Here is a 16,882-nt window from a genome sequence, read left to right as displayed (position 1 = left end):
TTCGTTCGTTCGTTTGTTACCCTGCGCGCGTCCTACCTCCACTATCGGGCCGACACCGCCGCCGTAGTCGACCTACGGTTTTCCGAATCTTTTAATTTTTTTTTTTTTTTTATTATAATAAAGCAAAAAAAAGGGGGACAAGCAGACAGCGGAGGAGTGGGTATAAAAGACGAAGTAAAAGAATTATGAGAACAACTTCTCTCGTTGGTCCAATTTCCAAAACACAACGAGCATAATAATAATAATAATAATAATAACAAAAACGAGAGAAAACTGGCGAACGAGAATTGAACGAAAAAGTAAAATATATTTCCAAACAAAAATACATAGTACTTATTTTATATATACTTATTATATATAGCAAATTTCCACGAGAAACAAACTTTTACTCGTTGAACTGTGTTTTAATTAAAACATTTTCCCATTTTAACCGAACTAAACATATCGGAATAAATTGTTTCGATTCAGTTACGTTATTTTTCTGGAATATATTGTATTTGTAGTGGCTTTACAAAATGAATGTATCTTCATTGGCTGTAATAAAAATACAGGTCGAACAATTTCGAATGGTGGCTTCAAATTTTAACTTGTATTTCGTGAACAGCGACACCTAGAGCCTCTCACATTATTCCCTTGTCCACCGTCAATCTGAAATCAAAATGGATTACTAAGTCAATAAGTAATTTGATAATAATATTATAATAATATGATAGATTTTGTGGGTAGTGAGTGACTGAGTGTGGTGCGATTATAATAATAAAACAATACAAATACAATGCTATTTAAGACATATATAGTATGATAATCAATAAAGCAATAAACCTATTTAATATAATAGTAATTGTGTATTGCAATAACTTTTACGGTTAATAACTTATGCCATTGCTTTGTCTAAATAATGATAAATAGAGCCCGGATTCGTAAGGTTTTTGCATATTTTTTTTCTTTTAACTTTGTATATTTTTGTTAATAATCTCCACGAATCATATAAGTTGGAATACACTGCTGAATTTTTATTTTGCATATTTTCGCATATTTGACTGTAAATGCATATTTGTCTATAAATGCATATTTGTTGCATATTTCAGTGAATGCGCAATTGCGAAATATTTTTGGTCGGTAATCGGTATAGGACGCGGAATTAATGACACAGTTTTAGCTATCTCAATTGAAAATACGTATTATATATACATTAAAAATCGTTGAGGTAATCCCATTGTATTAAAAGAAATAGATAGTTCATCTGTTGAAATCTAATCGTTATATCGTCGTTATCGAAATAATTCATTTAATTTTATAATATTACCTGCAGTTTATTAAATAAACATTAAAACATTTAGTAAACTGTTCTAGAGTTACAACCGTGCTGGCAATTGACATCGGCATTGTTTAGTTGTCGAACTAAAAAATATACTAATTAATATAAAATGTCGAAAGTACAAAAGTTAGTAGTTCTTTTAGTTCTAAAATTCGCGAGTGGATTTCCTGTGCGATAAAAACGCAGAAGTTTTTGCTTCAGATGGAAAAACAGTATTCTGTAACGCATGTGGAAAGCATATAGTTTGTGATAGGAAATCACAGTTAGATCAACATGTGAAAACAGGTATTTACTTCTTTAATAATTTAATCAATAATTATATGCAGGCGTAATATAAACATAGTTCTTAGAAAAATTTGTTTTATATTATAGTTGTGCTGCACAACTTGTGCATATGTCTGCAATTAGAAGAAAATTTCAAAAACAAAATTAATTTCGACTAGCTCCCAATCCAGTTCCAATTCTTTTTTCGAAGATTTATGTTTCGCTATGGTTTCATCTGATATACCTTTATATAAATTAAAAAGCAAACCATTTCAAAATTTTCTATCAAAATATACCAACCAATCTATACCAGACGAAAGTACATTACGGTAACATTATTTATCAATTTGTTATCAAAAGACAATGAACGAAATAAAAGAGAAAATTGGAAATTATTTTGTTTAAATTGCAGTTGATGAGACCACTGATGCGCGGGATTTATACATCGCTAATTTACTTGTGGGTGTCCTAAAAAAGGATTATACAGGGTGGCCTTATCTTTTTGCATCCAAACATAAAACGAATAACAAATTAGTCAATTTATAAACGACTCGTTAAAATTATTATGGACCGATATAGGCATGGAAAGACGCGTATTACTCTTATTGACAGACGCTGCTCCACACATGGTAAAAGAAGGGAAATCGTTTAAGTTGTTTTATTCTGATATGGTACATATGACATGTATTCCCCATGCTTGTAATCTTATTGCTGAAAAAGTTCGCGAATTATTTCCGAATATTAATATTTTAATCAATAATGGTAAAAAAATATTTTTAAAATCACCGAGCAGAATTTAAATTTTTAGAGACGAAATGGAAAATATAACCTAACCTAACCTTTACCTCCCGTCCGGTAATAACAAGGTGGGAAGCATGGATAGTCGCTGCTTTATATTACGCGGAACATTTTATAAACTACCAAAATGTAATTGAAAAGCTCGCAGAAGCCGACGCACAATAGTCAATAATGCATCAAAAAAGTACTTGATATTATTAAAGATAGATCGATTTTGAATGAATTAACATTTATATCAACTCATTTATCATTTTTAGTTGAAATAATTAAAAAACTAGAATTACAAAATATGCTTTTATCTGAAAGTTTTTGTTTAATAAGTGAATTAGAAAAAAAATAAAACATTATTCCTGGACCTAGAGGGGCAACATTAAAAACAAATAAAATGATGTTTTTTCCAAAAACAAGGGCTTAAAAATATTGCGTAAAACTAACAAGGTATTATTAGGGGAAACGGAAGCAGTTGAACTAGATGAAAACTATCAAGACCCAAATATTTAAAGCTCTTTCAAATTTGTCCCGATAACGTCAGTGGATTGTGAACGATCATTTTTTATATATAAACATTTACTAACAGATAGACAGCATAGTTTTACCGAGGGTAAACTATCCTGAGCACTAGGTATTTAAATATTCATTTTAACAATAAAGAATAACAATTAAAAACACATTATAATATTAAACTATATTTATGAAATTATTATATTACATTTTATTATATTTTATTATTTTATGTTATTATGTTACATTTTATAATATTTTATTTTTTTATATTTTTTTCATATACTTAATATAACTTTGAATTTTGTAAATGTATATTTTTTGCATATATTAATGATTTTTACTGCATATTTGTTGCATATTTTAATGATTTTTACTGCATATTATATATTTATATGGCGTATTTTGATACTTTTTATTCTATATAAATCCGAGATCTAACGATAAATTTAATATCATGGATTGTTAGTTTTGGTTAAAATAAAATGAGATGATCTTATTTAGTTCTGTCGAAATAGTATGGAAAAGATAAGTTCCAAATTTTATAAACATTTAATATTCATGGTTTAACTTAGCTAAAGTTTATCTCATTCATCAAAGGACCTACTTACCTACTGATTAAGTAGCACTAGGTAAACTATTCAGGAAACGTCTTAGTCATTCTGCGTTTAGCTAAACCAATTTCGTTGTGTTATTTATAATATTAGAGGGAATTCACCCATTATAATATGTACCTAATGGTTAGGATATTACCTAGGATATGCACATAATATCATTTTAATCATCTCATACTTTGGTTTTTAATGATACCAATATACATTTTAAAATGATTTATACTTATGTAAAATAATACAACATTCAAATTTAAATATCTATTAATAAAATCTTTAGAGGTGACTTGGATAATAATCTTATTACTTAATGTGAATTCTTTTTAAAACTTATTATATCATATTAGTCAAGACAATAATGTGAACTTATAAATAATATTACAAGAAAAACTATACAAAAATATAAACTATGATAAATGATAATGCGATCTAATTTGTATGGGCTAGGATCGTCTACCTGACAATGTTATTTAACTGATCGTTTCGTAAACAAACTATTTAATTCGTACTATTTCAAAAAATGTCTACCAATGAACGATAAACTTTTTAAAAGTCAAACAAAACACATCATGGTCCACATTATTAATTTTAACAATTTCAATTCAATACGTAATATAATAATTATATATATTATGATATGTACAGGAAAACTATATGGTAACTATATGGTTCTGTGAAATATATCAAAACGGTACAGCTCACAAATTCGAATAGTTTTCCTACGTGGTCAAAAAAAATGTACACAAAATTCAAACTAAATATTAAGGTTATTGATTTGAAATATTAATTATTACATTACTTACTATTTTTTATTACAATATTGTTCATACCCATCCTTCGTACTATAGTGTCTACTATGATAGACTGAAAAACTACCTATTAAAAAAATATAATACGTTGCATACATATATATATATATATATTATACGTACACCGAATTATCAGTGTAATTTGAAATTGCTATTCTTCTAATTTCATAGAACGAAATTAATTAAAAACAGTTCTCAGTGCAAAAGAGCCTACCTATTTACTGTATTTTTTGTAGACTTTTAGATTGTGTATAATGGACAATCTGGACGATCTAAAGTCGTTTTGGTTACTACGGTAACACAAGCACACAGAAACAACCGTTTAATAAATAAAACGTGTACTGGTTATTTATTTATTTATTCATTTGTTTTTTCGGATCGAATCGCGCCAAGGGGCAAGGGAGCGGCGTGGCGGTAGCGTCGACGGTGTTTCTCGGAGATATTCAATAAAAACGCGAACAAATCTAAATGCGCGTTCATGAATAAAAAACTGTGTTTTAGACGATAATTAGTGTACGCGGCAATAAACAATACATAATTTACGCGTGGCAACCAAGTCTGGAATCCGAATGGTAGCTATAAGTAACAAAGAAGAAATGGCCGGCGAGAAGCAAGAAAGCAAATAACGTTTTTCAAAAACCCCGTGAAACGAGGTTATGGTTTCTTTTTGTACATAATATATACAGCATAAAAATTGTGAAAATCATTCAAAATACTTTACTATACGCCCCTTAAAAGTTTTTTTTATTTTTATAGCTTCGTACTTACTAACTCTCTATAGTTGTCTGCCGCCCCCCCTCACCAGCGCCACCTCAAGTTATTCGTTGGAATCGGTCCAATTCAAAAACTCAATAATTATATGCTGCCTGAAAATATTGTTTCCAAAAAACTGTAACGGTTAATAATTATTAATTAATATAACAAATCGATTTTGATGGTTTTCAGTGAGAAGAAAACTTATTGAAAACTTTTGTAGAACAAGTCTCCAATAATAAAATAACCGAAATAACTAATTCTCTTTAGACATATTTTGCGTCAATATTGTCTCTGAACCTTTATTATATTGTGTATAGGAAGGTGCTGGAAGTAATAGCACGTTACATACATATTAAGTGATCCATTAATCATGATCGCGTCACGTGAACATATTTTTATATAAGTGAAGTACGTCTTTATTTACTTTTGAATGTTATTTTAATATTTTGTTTTGACGATATTACATTATTTCTTTAACCGTACAATGCTCAAACACGCCTAATAGGAGTGTGTCAGTGTCCGCCGCGTATTGTTTTGAGTGAGGATTTCTTTATCATCTAATTTTATTGACACGATAGTCATATAGAGGTGATTATATCAGAAATCAAACGAGACAAATACAAAAGGCGTGGCGAAAATTTAAATAAAAATTCCGCTGTCTTTATAGCACAAAATTCTATAAATTATCTATAATAACTATAAGTTATTTCAATTGTCGATGTCTTTCTGTTACACCATGCAGTATATTGTATGAACAACTTTATAATATTGTTAATAATTTTCTATAACACGTTATCGTCTACGGGTCAGGCGTGGATCCAGGGTACTTAATAAAATATTTATTAGGGATGAATATTTTATATTAAAATTTATTTTCAATATAATACTATTGAATTCGATATGGCAATACGGCATGATGATATATTAGTTCCTAATACTATGCATATTTTTTTACATTGTGACTTTATATGGTTGTCATCAAATTCTTTTTGTCCCGTCATCTCAGTTTTTCACTATCTCGTTTTGTTTATTGCACACAACTATTTTGATCGATTATGTTGTATTATAGTGTTATGCTTTTATTAGATGATGATAATGAATTGATAAGCCCCGCACAGCCCTTTGGACTAGCGTTCGGAATTTCGGATGTCTGTACCTGCACGTCTCGCGTTCCGGTGAACCACTAATTAAATTATGAAAAACGCGTGAGGGGAAACGTAAAAAAAATCAAGTCCGATTTATTTGTCGTCGTCGTACAATAGGCACGTGCTTACTGCGTAATATAGACGATTCGCCGCCTCCGCCACCGTAACAATAGGACAGCGTTAAATAATAATAATGATAATAATGTTTACGGTTGGTTTAATGCGTGCACAAAACACGGTCTCGCACTAGATTCGCACGGTTTTATTATTTCTTACTTATAAGAGTATATTATGTTGTCGAGAAAATAATACTTTTCGTAGGTATAGGTATACAATAGCCACAAACACCACCGCACCCTAATACTACCACAACCCTTGCTTCTGTAACAGCGGTCGGCAGGCCTGCAAAATAATAATATAATAATAATATATTGCCGCCTCACTGTTTTATATTCCGTTACCTCTGTGTCGCCGCGTATATTATAATCTCGGCGCGCGCGCTCTTAAACGGCTCCCCTTTTTTTTTATTTCGGCCCCGCTCGAGGTATTTACAAAATGTCCTCTCCACCGCGAGAAAACTTCTTCCCCAATAGCTCTTCATTTACTTCTTATCCCTTTTCCCCCTCACTCCTTCTATCGTGAGCCTATAATGCCGTCACGGAGAAGTCCTATTTCAGCAGTACCGAGATTTCAACGATCTTATAATATTGCACTGCTGCTGAATGCCGTATTATTGATGGCATACAGTGATTTATCTTTTTGTGATTTTTTTCTCTTCACGGTTTTTTCATATATAGGTACATTTACCTAATATAAAACGTAACCGTGCACATGAAAGGATACTTTTTCCTGATATCTAAATAAGTTTTTTTTTTTTCATAAAAAACGATATTTCGACATTTTTCCGAGTTGTCGCTGTTTAGTTGAGTTGAGACTCCTCCAAGTAGAGTGATCAAATAACTTTTGTATGTTATAATAAAATATAGGAAAACACGTTATGTAATCAATTTTTAGAAATTACTAACCCATTCTACAGGCTACCAGTGGTAGTTAATAATGTATAATAAGTCGTTTGTAAACATATTATTATTGTTTTAACATTATATATTTATTTACATCATTATGATATAATATATACTTAATATAGTAATTTACGTATTTTAATGTGAGATACACTGTTGCATCATATAATTCCTCTATTTCCATTACCTTTGCATGGTTACTATAATTACAAGATTAAGACGAAACCGCCTTTGCATAAATTTGGTTACAGTTATTGTTATTCATTTTTAATATCCAACAACTCAATAATCTATGATAAAAAATATAATTATGTAATTATGATTTTATTACTTATAATTGTGTTTAAAAGGAATTTAGAATAAATACACGTAAATGTGTATATAAATATTATATATGCATGTTGTATAAATGTCGTTAATTTAATTACATTTTTGAAAATGGTTAATTCAAACCCGAAATTTTGTAATATCATGGTTTCTAAATTACGCTTGTTATACAGATTCCTATAGCGGTATCATTTTCATCCCCTTCCAATTATATTGACCACTCTTAGTTGGGAAAATGGGCAATTATCATTTTTTTCGGTTAAGTTATTCATTTTAGTTAGATAAAATGTATACAAATAATTATAATTGAACAACCTTTTGGGCTATTATAAATATTTGCATTTTAATCGTATTCCTATTGTAGTTTTACATTTTAATCGAGTTTTTAATATGATTATGTGTTTATCTGTGAACTAAAGATATAATTTTAAATATTGAGTACAAAAGCTAGATGTTTTTTGTGTGTTAACTTTCTTTCATATAAATAATTATTTTTATTTGTGTTCTACATATTTTTCCTCTATGATAGATAGAAATTAATTAGTTTTGATATAGTAATAAAATAAAAAAAAAAACGTAAGAAAATCAATCTTATATTAATTTTAAAATATTATTATAATTGCTGGAATTGTATATGAAAATTCAATTATTTCAGTAATAATAAATTATAGTAATAGATAATAATATGTAGATTAGGTTTTAGAGTTTTAGACTCAGGATATAAAATGCAACTTATAATAATATATTACTTATTATATTATGTACATTATACCTTTAGTACCTACTTACGTATTGTTATTTATTAGTAAAAAAAAATCAATAATTTTTTTCGATGTGAAAATCATCATCAATCATTTTAAAATTTCTGTACAAAAGTAATATATTTTACATTTTATACATATTTTACGAATTGATAAATGATAAATCCAATGACAAATCAATTATAGTTAATAATTATAAATATGATATAGGATCATTGAATATTTTTGTAACCTAACACAATGGACGGTAGCATTAGACCTATCCATATTCCATATGTCTTATTTGTGTTATTGACAGTTATTGTATCGATCATATTATAATATAATATAAGCTTGTACCTATAATATACATATAAAATGATATGTATATTTTGACATACATATTATGAACACTAAATATTAGGTATTATTATAACATTGATCACTATAAGAAAAATGAAAAATAAGATAAATAAACTCAAAAAAAATATGGCTGGAACTCTGGAATTCTATCGCTAATGCTAAAATGTTATAAATCATAATAATATTTCGTTAACGCTGTAAAATTAAAACCTATATGTACCTATCTGTATACCGTTTAATAATTAAGAGTAATCCTATTATTAGTATTATAAGTAGAAGCTTAGATTAATAAATTAATACAGAGTGCTGAGTAGGTATTCGTTTTATTTTGTCGTACCTATTATGTTTCAAGGGTATTAAAATTGTTTTTCGACCGTCATAACTTATAAGTTATGCCACATTAGAAAACAAGTTTGCAAGTTTGGATAGAGTCACATATTTGTTTGTTTGTTTTTCAGCAGAGTCGCAACAAGTCTATGGTCAATTACATCTCATATCTTATCAGTATTACTCAAGTTAAATATATTATTCTTAAGTGTTCATTAATTTATATCGCTAAGTCGTTCACATATTTTAACACATTCTGGTCTATTGGTTTCTGTAAGCTGAGGTAATAATGCTATGCAACACGGTTTAAATGACTTTACCCAAATAATTTATCCTTCACATATATAAAAATATGATGTGGTTATATTATATTTTCATTTTTAAATAGTTACAGTAAAACCTTAAATGTTTGTAAAGGAGTCATTAGAGCACGTTAACAACGTTTGACACGAGCTACAATAAGATTATGAGCTTTTAATTATACGAAATACCACGTCCTCGAATAAAGCGCTTTTAAACTGTTCAAATAACGTTGATGGTTAAATTAGTTGGTTTAGGTTTTAGATAAAATATGTATCATGTTGTCCATACATGATACATAGGTACTATATGAAGTATGATTTCTTAACTTAATGTTAATTGGTGACTCAATGATATATAGGTACGTTAAATGTTATTACGTTATAATATTTTATTTTATCTGTAGCATTTAAAAGACAATTAATACAGGATACCAACATATCTATGATAATTTATTTCACTGCACTTAATTTTCAAAATTTGAAATATATTTTCCATTTTGATAAATTATGTAACCTATATTCAATACGAGCTCTATTATAGGATACCTAATTTATTTCAACTTTTTTATCTTTGTATCTAATGTATTAAATTTAAACTATGTTATTATAAGATTATAGTTAGTCTCGTAAGTCTTATATACTATTTCAATTAAAATAACTTCCGCAATAAACACTATATCTATTGTTGTTGTTAATATTATAAGTGGGTTAATATAGTCGTGTTATATTATTTCAATATTAATTTTTCTGTTCTTACTTTAGCAAATAACATTGCATGTTTATTGATTGTTATATAAAATATTTACTCAATAAACTGTAATAAATAAATATTGTACAGGATAAGTAATTTTGTTGAGAAATATATTTTTACGATGTGTATAATTAACGTGTAAATGTGTAACATTAAAATGATTTCAGCTAATTTTATTAAAATATCCTACCATTTTTATTTCAATCGTGTAATATGACTTGGATAGTCCTAGAGTAAGTTTTTGCATTGTAGGTACTATGATAATTATTAAATTAGCAAAAGTCGTTTAATCTGTGTGTATAAAATTATAACTAAATTATTAAAAACAAAATAGTAGTTACGGTTTCTTATTACGGACACAGAAACCGCTGAGAAGACCGAGAAGAAGTTGGGTTAATACACTCGATATATATGTGGTACATATAACTCTGGTAAATGCGAATGACTTAACTTAATATGATTACACGCGTGTCAGAAAAAGTTTATTTTACGCGGCGGTTACGAATTGGTGAGAATGCCTGTAGCCTGTACCCTCGTCAAGCGGGTTGCCATTTTATATAACTGCTGAAACGTATCAGAAGTGACGTGTATGAAATTGTCAGTCATTGTCTATTGTTTATTTGCCCCCTGTATATTATATTGGACGTCAATTTCGATATAAAATAAAAACCATTACTTTACATTTGGGACTACGAATGGAAAGTTTTTCGTATTATTTATAACGCACGAGAGGAATAATTACTTTAAGATCTATATACTATGTATGGGACGTGAGCAATATTTTTCTGAATAAAAATGACACGCGGACGATGACAATAATGCGCGTCAGTACTGACAGAAAAGAAAAAATTATCGGCGTGCACCGACAGAAGTATAAAATAAAAACAATAATAATAATAATAAAAATAACTAAGGAGATAGAAAAATTCAACTCCCTGGAAACGGCGATGACGACAACGTCAGAAGGGAAAAAGACAACACTTCCTTCCGCCGAATCGATAAAATTGAAAGATTTTAAGGAAATACGGTCGCGGGGTAGAAAGGGTTAAAAAGAAAAACGGAGTTGCGATATGAAAAACGGCGGCGGCAGAATCGTCGTCGTGTTGTGTACTACCACTACTGCTCGTCAAGACCAATAGCTCTGGCGAGCGGAGAGGATGCTGGGCGGCAGACTTGCGGGTGGGGGTGGTTTCTGTTTTAATGGAACCCTCCTCACCGATCAAATCCCCACCCCCTGCCCGACAGTAAACGAAAAGAAGGTGGGTCGGTAAAAATTTAATCTTCTCTTCGGCCGGTTCGCCACCACCCCCGACAGACACCGCCGCCACCGCCGGCCAACGTCTCCGGGTGTATTTTTTTCCGCGTCGATCCACAACTCACACCCACTCCATCATCCCCACTACATATATATGAGCAGTTATACGTTTATATCGGACCCTTTTTATTCATCCCCGTCCTTTGGTTTTTTTTTGTCTGCTCCCGTTTCGAAATCTCCGTTAAGTAAGAATAATGGCGACCGTTTTTTTTCATCATTACCCCCACCGCCTACTACTGTAGTATATATATAAACTAAACGAAACTAATTCCGAAACAATAATTACATCTTTTCCTCGTAAATTGTCGTCGTCTTGGTCGTTTTGGTAGCGGTTTTTTTTGGACGTGACGTCATGCTGACTCCGTGAAGTTTGATAAATTACATCACTTATAGATATATGTTTTTCGTTTACTAATTAATACGTAGTAATAACATGTTATGTATTAATTTGTATAGGTATAAACAAATTTATTTTGATCTTTTGACACTAATTTTATTTAAAGTGTGTCATCAGGCGTTGGAGGAAAAATCCTTATTCTCAATAATGCGTTCGATTATTTGACGATACATCAATTAGATATTGATGATTTCATCGTTTTTAAGTATTCAAATGTATAATATTATGAACTACCCACTATTGACAGGATTACAAATGAAATTTGAGTCTTGTGGTAGTAGTTAAAATATAATGTGTTTACTGTTTAGTGTATTGATATTGATCGATCGATCGTTGCTAAATACTAATCAATAACAACGATGAACAGTTTCTTAATACTGTTAATATAAGCATTTAATGTGGGCATGAGTATTATTGTAGAGTTATAAGTATAATCATATTCAGAAATACATTGAGTGAAATGTTTAACAAAAAATGATTGTACCCAATGATAAAACAAATATTACAGATTATAGTTATGCTTGTATTTTTAATGGAATAAAATAACTCATGTCATAATGGACGAGTGCAGAACTTCAATTTAGAAAATTGTGCTTATATAACTTTTATTATGTAGGTAACTCATTCGTTACTTCTATTAGGCATTATAGAATTTATTATAGAATGTTTTATTGTTGTAAAGCAAGTGTAAACGATGATGTGAAGGACTACTTATTAGTGATGATGAGTGATGATGGTTGAGTGGGACGTCGTAGGTATACTCGCCATTTGGTGAGTAATACAGAATTCAAGGCAGAATTCCGTTACTATACATTTGACTTGAAGGCCACTACATCATAATATTATTAAACATTATGCATTTTTAAAATAAACAAAGTAAGATAAACAATTAATTAAAATTTTAGTGCTTCAATGTCTTAAATTTTGCAGACAAAAGTGATTGTGTTTACTTAAGTTAGAAATGCATGGAATCCTGGAATTATGTAATACCTATAAATATTTATTGAAAAATAATAAGTTTCTATTGTATTGAGTAAATTGATTTAAAAAATGTATTATATATAATTAATCTTGACCTAATATTTTATTTTACTAGTAAAAATTGACAGCTATATGAAGTAAAATATTCAAATTAGCTACCCACAATCACGATAAAGGGATGAAAATGTCCTTTTAAGTTTCACAGTTGTTAGTTTATGTTAAAATAATACAGGTATGATATCAACTAATTTATTTAAAATAACTTATTGTGTTACGAGGTAAGATGCTTAAAACGTCTTAAAAATTACGTGTAAATGTGTGTATTAGGTACGTACATTTTGTATTATACTATTATGTTTGTTCCTACTTTCTTTTATTTCGTAGTCTTAAAAAAACTAATACCTTTTATTTTCTAGGCATATTATGATATATGATGTAGAAAAATCATTTAACTTTTGTTTTGTGGTTCGTCTATGGTTTCAATGTTATTAAGCCATATAATAATATCTTAAATATGTATACTTTTAAGTTAATTAAATTAAAAATCGTTGAATATGTATTGATTTTTAATAATTCATTAAACGTTAAAAAGTGCTTTTTCTTTAACCTTTTATAGTTGGCTATTTAAAATAGGTATATAATTTTACATTTCGGCATCCATTGAAAGGTATGTTAATTAAAACTTTTTTTATTTTCTTGTAAATGTTCGAAAAAGTAATTTAAACTCTTTGATAGTCACTTCCTGACATCGTCTAAAAATAAAAAATAATCATTCATTTTTCTATAACGGTAAAATATATAATTTGATAACAAACTAATTTATAATTTTGAGAATTACTGATACATTATTAACGAATTAATTAAAATACATCATTATAAAACTAATTAAAAATAAACATACGGATTTCGTGCTGTTGTTTGAACTCGAACGGGGATTTAAATATTTTAATTCAACATTTAAATATTTATTTTATAGTTTAAATAATATTTTTTGCGCTGATTAATCAATGTTATCGGCGGCGGACGACGTTATATTCGACACGATCGATGACAGCAGGAGAAATCACCCGTAAATAAAATAAAAATAGGTAATGAAAAAAGCAAAACATTTGAAAAAAAATCATTCCATCGACTCAATAACAATATCATCGAATTGCAATGTTTAAAATATTTTTATGTACAACCGTATGTATAGAGCATGCAATAACAATAAGCTTTAGGTAAACACTGTTTACACGGAAATTGCGCACTGCGAAAAAGTGCACAAAATGCATTAAATGAAATTATACCGCGTGCGTCGGATAACATCGTGTTATTGGAGTGTTACATTACGTAGTTTGTGCGGTGATTGAGTTTCCGGTAAGTTCTTCGGTGTTAAAAATACCTACCACCCGAAGAACGTGCGGCGAGTATTTATTATTGATACACCGACTTACGGGGTGAAGGGGTTCCCAGGGGTTTATTATTTTATAATTGACCGTCTACTCGCTATACCCATACTTACATCTACATCCATCTATAAAAATTATACTGAGTGATTGCGGCAGTAAAATCAGGCGGTACGAAGAAATCATTTTATTATTTTTAAACACATTCTATTTTACTATAGTTCCTAATTGGTTATCATTAGATAACGGATTTTATTGTAAATACATATTTTATTGTAATGCTATATTTTAGATCTGATTAGAAATGTGTACGAATTTGATGATTCTAACTGAAATATATTTTTAATATTTTTACATGATTGGTAAAAAATTACTATTTTATGTAATTTTTGATTTTCTCTATTGATTTTTGGCGATGATAGGTATATATTATAAGCTTTTTCAACATTTTTTGACGACCTCATCCAAATATTGTATGTTATCTAAATGACTAAATGGTATTTACGTACTTATTTATAGTATGCAGCTATAATTAAAACAAATTCTGGATTTCAAACTATTAACATTGTTCCAGAATAATACTCGTTGTTTGATACACCTACATCATTTGTATTACTTTTACTTAATATTTATATATAATATACGATGCTAATACATTTTTTTAAATAAAATATTTATTTTTGGTAATTTTAACACAAGTATATTTTTTCGATATTTACATATTTTGGATTTTTTATTCCATATTTTATGAAAAATTGGTACATATATTATAGATTTTTTATTACAATAAAATCTGCTCCCTAGTTATCATCAACGTTCATTGTTGCAATGTAAAACTCCTTGTTTACTCTAATACAGTTTGCTTGGTTTACGATAAATTAATAACTATATTTTAATTATAGATAAAATACGATGCTGAGTAAAGCAATCGGGCGGTAGCCATTATTGCTTAAAGGTTATAATGTATAACATTATTATATTATTATTATTATATACATAGTACGGATAGTCGGAATACGATCAATTATTTTACCCACTTGACGGAAAAATTTATCGGGAGATGGCATCGGGTTATGAATGGAAGCGGGCGGGTAGCGTCACGGAAATCGTCGGTGCGGGGAGGAATGAGGAGATACGTAGAAACTCTCGAAGATGTTACACCCGGGCGGACGGGGTATGGGTGCAGATGAGGGTCGGCGCTCATGGATAGCGGCAAGATGATTTTTCGTTTTCGTTACAAATTAAAATAATTAAAAACGAACCTACGGGAGTGGAAAAAATGAATATAATTATTGCCAACCGAATTCGGTTGCCATAGTGACTAATGGTTGGTGGAGCCAGGAATTAACAGCGACCGATTGAAAAAATAATAGCTGAACAGAACAGAAAGTTCAATGTGTCTCTTGTGGTGGTTTAATTTACACGTCGTATATGTGTCGGTGGTCTACAGTGGCGTATTTTGGGGGTGTGTGTTCCATGTCTTGACACCCCCCGACATTTAAAAAAAAGTCCAAATATATTGGACATTAGTGTTGTCCCCGGTGTTGTCACTTATTTTATAGTATACTATTTTTATCAAATGTAAAACTTCTTGTCAATTCCTAACATATTAATTTGTTAAAAAATTAATTCAATGTCTTTTTACATTAGTAAATAATACTAAAAATTTTGTTTGTGAGGTTCAATAAATGTTGACACCCCCCGAGAAATCACCCAAAATACACCACTGGTGGTCTATAGTTCTATAACTAGTTAAATATTATATTGATCTACACAAATCCAAACCAGTTCTTTCCTAAAGGTTATATCCACATGATATTCACTATTCAGTACCATATACTATATAAAAATACTTATACGATTTCAGTTAATATATTACAATATTATTATAACATTGATTTTTACTGATGCCAAAAGTTGTAATTTTTTTTTTAATAGGTATAAATATAGATATTTAACAGAATTTTTGTGCGAAACTTCGAATCGTATATAATATTTTTTTCACTTTTTTATCGTTATAATATTGTACTCACCCGGCTCGATGTGACGACGGCTCTGTCCCAGCGACGACTGACGGACAAGATAACCCCTTTGTTGGTAAATATCGCCCAGCAAGGTTCTAAAATCCGGTTGTCCATTGTTTTACGCGGCGTGCGCATGTTTAATAATTAATGTGCAGGGCATAGGTATACTCACGACGAGGACCCAACAATGAGGCCCCCTGCAAGTGGCGTTGCACCTGGACACCCAGAGGTCAGTTACGGACTCTGTTTGCCAACAACGGCCACGTCGTTCTCGTGGGGGTTCTTTTTATATGTGTACACAGGCATTCTTCGTCACTGCTTTGTCTATAATATATATAATATATATATATATTAAATGAGAGACTGGTGTTGCGTGTTTCTAAATCTCCGCTGCCACAGGTCGTGTGAAACTATAAGGTACGAGAAGGATTCAGTATAGCAACGGTCTTTCTATGAACGCCACGACTATATTATCATGCCTAACCTAACCATAGTATTATCGTACCACATAATAGCCTGAAAAAAGAAACCCTAATATTTTATTATGAAGTCCGAGCTTATAGTGTAAAAATTCGGGAGGATAGCGATAATTCTTCGGTGTAATCCGTATAGGTACCGACACAGCCGTGCTAAACGGTAGCAAGATATATACCTTAATTTGTTCTACTAACGATTTAGTCAATATGTTATGTTGCTAAGCTGATAATATTATTATATAAGGCCTATACTAATATGAGTATGTT

The 16,882-nt window shown here is 29.9% G+C and overlaps 1 long non-coding RNA gene across 1 annotated transcript; it reads right to left on the bottom strand.

Moving 5' to 3' along the window:
- Positions 1–287: 287 nt before the first annotated feature.
- LOC149056131 (uncharacterized) lies at positions 288–16,416 on the bottom strand. The gene is made up of 2 exons (XR_016191447.1): positions 16,149–16,416; positions 288–648 (listed from the first exon to the last, which is right to left on the bottom strand). It is a non-coding gene; the product is annotated as an uncharacterized LOC149056131 (long non-coding RNA).
- Between the last annotated feature and the right edge of the window lie 466 nt (positions 16,417–16,882).

Source organism: Diuraphis noxia, unplaced genomic scaffold, assembly GCF_037042655.1.
Source record: "Diuraphis noxia isolate RWA-SAM2 unplaced genomic scaffold, SU_Dnox_SAM2 contig0004, whole genome shotgun sequence".
Lineage (NCBI taxonomy): Eukaryota > Metazoa > Arthropoda > Insecta > Hemiptera > Aphididae > Diuraphis > Diuraphis noxia.
This window is presented reverse-complemented; position numbering and strand designations above follow the sequence as displayed.